Genomic DNA, 6,058 nt, shown 5'->3' with positions numbered 1-6,058 from the left:
GTTGTATCACCTTCCACAGGCTTCCAGACTCCGGACAGTATTCCCAGAGTCAGCTGCCTTCTGAATTGGGAGAAAGAGAGAAAGGAAAATACAAGAAGACCCAACCATGTGGATTAACACCCTACAGCATGATCCAGGCCCACAGCCAGCTCTGTGTTTCCAGGTGGGAGATTATAGACATCTACTTTTTCTTTTTCTTTTTTTTTTTGAGACGGAGTCTCGCTCTGTCACCCAGGCTGGAGTGTAGGGGTGTGATCTCGGCTCACTGCAAGCTCCGCCTCCCTGGTTCATGCCATTCTCCTGCCTCAGCCTCCTGAGTAGCTGGGACTACAGGCACCCACCACCACACCCAGCTAATTTTTTTTTTTTTTGTATTTTTAGTAGAGACAGGGTTTCACCGTGTTAGCCAGGATGGTCTCAATCTCCTGACCTTGTGATCCGCCCACCTCGGCCTCCCAAAGTGCTAGGATTACAGGCGTGAGCCACCACGCCCAGCCAGACATCTACTTTTTCAAAAGGAATAATAAAAGGATAAAAAATAATATTTTCTAACATCTGTTAGATACAAACTGGACCTGGAAGAGTAGCCTTTTGTACTGAGTACTACTAGTATTTCCATTTCACGGATCAGAAAACTAAGGCTCAGTGATATAAGAAGCTTGCTCAAGGTGACACTGCGGTGATAGAAGAGATTTTAATACGGACCTATAATCCTGAGAGGGGATTTTTTTTTTCTTTTTCTTCTTTTTTTTAGGCAGAGTCTTGCTCTGTCACCCAGGATGGCTAGAGTGCAGTGGCAGGATCTCAGCTCACTGCAACCTCTGCCTCCCAGGTTCAAGCAATTCTCCTGCCTCAGCCTCCCAACTAGCTGGGACTACAGGCATGCACCACCATGCCCGGCTATTTTTTGTATTTTTAGTAGGGATGGGGTTTCACCATGTTGGCCAAGCTGGTCTTGAACTCCTGACCTCAAGTGATCTCCTAAAGTGCTGGGATTACAGGCGGGAGGCCACTGTGCCCGGCCTGTGAGGGGATCTTTAAACTACATTTTAATGATTATTCTCATCTTGAACTGGAGTTTGTACTCTAGTCTGGCCCCTCTCTCAGTGGGACTAGAAAACACAGCGCCCAGCAGCTACCCTGGCTGCCAGGCTCACGCTGTGAGCTCCATCAATACTTGCTGACTGATTGATTGTACATCTCCCATGTGATTTTGCATTTTCACATACATTTGTGTCTGGTTCAGATGTGCCAGAAAAAGTGAGAGATTGCTGATAGCGTTGTTTTCTCTAAAAAATAGAAGAAGTCCTTCTAGTTTTGCTTAAAAAAAATTGCTTGCTGATATTCCTTCGACTCTTCCTTCATTTTGCCTTTCCAGTTAGTTCCCAGTCTGATGCACTCAGGGTGAAACCCCCTGCAGGGGTCTGACAAGACACACAGACCTGGGTTTTAAACCCCAGCTCTGATGCTTGCTGCTCATGTGACCCGAACTCGTCACATACCTCCCTGAGTGTCTGTTTCCTCCTCCATAAAACAGGAGCAATAATGTAACCAACTTTAGGGATATTGTGAATGTATGCAGTAGGCGCTCAGTGGCTAGTTCCTTTCTCTGATAATTAAATCAACCTCATCTGAGTATTTCGTCAATTTGAACTTTAAACTTAAGGTCCTTCTGAAAACTCTTTAAGAATGCCACCCCTTTGGATGGATTTAGGAATTCATGTTTACCCACACAGCTTAGAGCTGATGTATCAGTAAGATGTTTGCAGTTGCAAAGAAGAGAAAATACTGACCCAAACTGGCATAAACAATAAGAAAAGACATTATTCAAAGGACCGAAGGTTGATTCACTGGCTCAATGGTGGCAGTTAAGACTCAGTCTTGAATTCCTGGGCCTGAGACCCTGGCACCTCAGCCTCCCAAAGGGCTGGGATTACAGGTGTGAGCCACTGCTCCCAGCCTGACCCAGGCTTTTCCATCTGTTTTCCAGTTTCCTCGAGAGTAGGGTGCATATGCTCATGGCCACAGGGTAACTGGAGCTGCAGGTGAACACATGGTGTTTAGACACAACAACATAGAGAGAGAGAACAGGGGCCTTTATTTCAGTGTTCCCTTCTCAGGAGTCAGGAATTCCTTCCCAGAAACCTCCCATCAGATATATCCTCAGGTTTTCATGGGCAGAACTGGGTCACATACTACAGTCTAATGGTACCACTAAGAGGGAATAAAACCAGTTAGGATTTATCTCTGAGCTAGGGATGAAGCGACCATTTTCTAAGTCATGTTGTGGGGCATGGCCCCTTGAACAAAATCCAGGTTCTATCAGCAAAGAAAAATGGAGAGGATTATTTTGATTGCCTCTTCTTCATCCCATTAGTGAGGGAGGGATTCCTAGCTAGGATTATGGCTGTGACTGAAGAGTACACTGGCCAGGTGAGATTGAGACAGCTTACTCATCACATATACTCACAGCCCAGGGAAGGCGGACACAGGACCATATGGGGGTTGCACCCAGGAACAGAGAAAACAATCAGGGGCTCTGGGAGGCAGGCTTTGTAGTTTTAAGAGGCTGAAGTGCTCTTTAGTCCCTATAGGAGGAAGTGATTGGCTTTTGGAAGAATTCTGTGGGCTGGCAGGAAGTGAAACCTGTTACTCAGTGATAAGCAGGAACTGTGCCTTGTCCCTTAAATAAGGAAGGTTATTTGCCCAGGGGACCATATCTACAGGAACATAGTGGGGAAGAGAACTTGTTCTTAGGCCATCTGAGGCCCTTTCATTTTCCCAGATGTCAAGACAGCACATAATATTGAACTTTGTTTTTTTGTTTTTTTTTTTTTTGAGACGGAGTCTCGCTCTGTCGCCCAGGCTGGAGTGCAGTGGCCAGATCTCAGCTCACTGCAAGCTCCGCCTCCCGGGTTCCCGCCATTCTCCTGCCTCAGCCTCCCAAGTAGCTGGGACCACAGGCGCCGCCACCTCGCCCGGCTAATTTTTTGTGTTTTTAGTAGAGACGAGGTTTCGCCGTGTTAGCCAGGATGGTCTCGATCTCCTGACCTTGTGATCCGCCCGTCTCGGCCTCCCAAAGTGCTGGGATTACAGGCTTGAGCCACCGCGCCCGGCCAATATTGAACTTTAATTTTAGGTCTTACATACACAGGCAGGGATGGATATGGGCTACATATGCACAACCTCCTTTCCTGCTTTCCTTTATCCATCTATCCATTCATCCATCCATCCATCCATCTATCCAACCATCCATCCCTCTATCCAACCATCCATCCATCCATCCATCCATCCATCCATCCATCCATCCATCCAACCATCCATCCATCCATCCATCCATCCATCCATCCATCCATCCATCCATTCATCCATCTATTCAACCATCTATCTATCCATCCATCCATCCATCCGTCTACCAACCCACCTATCTATTCTGTAGAGATTCCACAAATGATTGATTGAGGCAGCCTAAACATTCTCATTACATCTCTTGTTTTTCATGAGTCCAGTTCATGGTTGTTTGTGGGTAGAACATTGGAATCAGCCCTTCTGACCTGTGGCCGACTCTTCACCATTTTCAACTCTGCACTAGTCCATCGGTCAGCTCATTGACCCTAGCATGTGCTTTTCTCTGTTCTGCTTCTGATTTTGCTGGAACCATCACTTTCTTCTTTGCCTGTCTGAATTCTATCTGTCTTTGAGCCAAGTCCCTCATCATCCATACACACTTTCACTCCCCTTCCGGAATTCTGAATCTTCTTGTCAGTCCAAAGCCTTTGTGGCAGCTGCTATATGCAAACACGTAACCATGCACTACTGTGTGTCCTGCATCCCCTGGGGATTGTTCTTTCCTGTTTTGCTGCGATTTCTCACTTTATTGGTATGTTTTCTCTCTAACCTCAACACTAGCTCTCTGAGGGTCAGGGGTCTATCCCGCACACCCCACTACCCCCTTCATTGCATGGGAGTGGGGAAAGGACAGCACAGCACCTTCTTTTTTTTTTTTTTTTTTTGAGACGGAGTCTTGCTGTGTCGCCCAGGCTGGAGTGCAGTGGCCGGATCTCAGCTCATTGCAAGCTCCGCCTCCCGGGTTTATGCCATTCTCCTGCCTCAGCCTCCCGAGTAGCTGGGACTACAGGCGCCCACCACCTCGCCCGGCTAGTTTTTTGTATTTTTTAGTAGAGACGGGGTTTCACCGTGTTAGCCAGGATGGTCTCGAACTCCTGACCTCGTGATCCGCCCGTCTCGGCCTCCCAAAGTGCTGGGATTATAGGCTTGAGCCACCGCGCCCGGCCCAGCACAGCACCTTCTTATGCTCCTAAACCTCCATAGACATTTTCTGACTTAATTTGAATCATCAAATGAACATTTATCTAGCATCTAGTACATAGAAGGCACACAATAAAAAAAAAGTGTCGAAATGATGAATAAAACACCTCAATGGCCATAAACATCATTTTCTTGTTTTTTGTTTTTTGAGATGTAGTCTTGCTCTGTCACCCAGGCTGGTATGCTGTGGTACGATCTCGGCTCACTGAAACCTCCACCTCCCGGGTTCAAGCGATTCTCCTGCCTCAGCCTCTTGAGTAGCTGGGATTACAGGCGCCTGCCACCATGTCTGGCTACTTTTTGTACTGTTAGTAGAGGCGGGGTTTCACCATCTTGGCTAGGCTGGTCTTGAACTCCTGACCTCGTGATCCACCCGCCTCAGCCTCCCAAAGTGCTGGGATTACGGGCGTGAGCCATGGCGCCGGGCCTAATGTTTTTTTTTAATTGATTAATTTTAAAACTTAGTCCAGATCTAAGCAATAGTATCTGTGACATCATTGGCATGATGTGCTAGTTATTTTCATGTATCTCATTAAAAATACACAATTAAGATAGCAAATGGTTATCTATACACACGAAATTCTTTTTCTTTCCTTCCTTCCTCCCTCCCTCCCTCCCTCCCTCCCTCCCTCCCTCCTTTCTTTCTTTCTTTCTTTCTTTCTTTCTTTCTTTCTTTCTTTCTTTCTTTCCTTTCCTTTCCTTTCTTTCTTTCCTTTATTTTTCTCTTTTTGAGATGGAATTTCGCTCTTGTTGCCCAGGTTGGAGTGCAGTGGTGTGATCTCGTCTCTCTGCAACCTCCGCCTCCCGGATTCAAGCGATTCTCCTGCCTCAGTTTCTTGAGTGGCTGGGATTACAAGCATGCACCACCACGCCCAGCTATTTTTTTTTTTTGTATTTTTAGTAGAGACAGGGTTTCTCCATGTTGGTCAGGATGGTCTCAAACTCCCAACCTCAGGTGATCCGTCCGTCTCAGCCTCCCAAAGTGCTGGGATTATAGGCATGAGCCACCGCGCCCGGCCAATTCTTTCTTGTTTAAACATGATATGTAAAGGTTGTATATATTCTGGGGCTACAGGTGACATTTTGGTACATGTATACAATGTGGAATGATCAAATTAGGGTAATTGGGATATCCATCACCTCAAGCACTTTTCTTTGTGTTGGAAACATTGTAATTCTTCTCTTCTAGCTATTTTGAGATACACAATAAATTATTGTTAACTATAATTTCCCTACTGCACTATCAAATACTAGAATGTATTCCTTCCATCTAACCGTATTTTTGTAACTATTAATCAAGCTCTCTTCATCCCCGCTAACTTCCCAGACTCTGGTAACCACCATTCTACTCTCTACCTCCATGAGACCCACGTTTTTAGCTCCCACATATGAATAAGAATATATGGTATTTGTCTTTCTGTGCCTGGCTTATATGAACATAATGACCTCCTCCAGTTCCATCCATGGTGCTGCAAATGACAGGATTTCATTCTTTTTTATGGCTGAAGAATATTTCATTGTGTATATATACCATATTTTCTTTTTTTGTCTTTTTTTTTTTTTTTTTCCTTTTTGTGGAGAACGGGGTCTCGCTATATTACCCAGGAAGGTCTCGAACTCCTGGGCTCAAGCTATCCTCCCGCCTCTGCCTCCCTGAGAGCTGGGATTACAGGCGTGAGCCACCGCGCCCGGCATATACCATATTTTCTTTATGAAGTTCATTCATCCA

The sequence above is a fragment of the Papio anubis genome, chromosome 2 (genome assembly GCF_008728515.1).
Source record: "Papio anubis isolate 15944 chromosome 2, Panubis1.0, whole genome shotgun sequence".
In the NCBI taxonomy this organism is placed as follows: Eukaryota; Metazoa; Chordata; class Mammalia; order Primates; family Cercopithecidae; genus Papio; species Papio anubis.
This window is presented reverse-complemented; position numbering follows the sequence as displayed.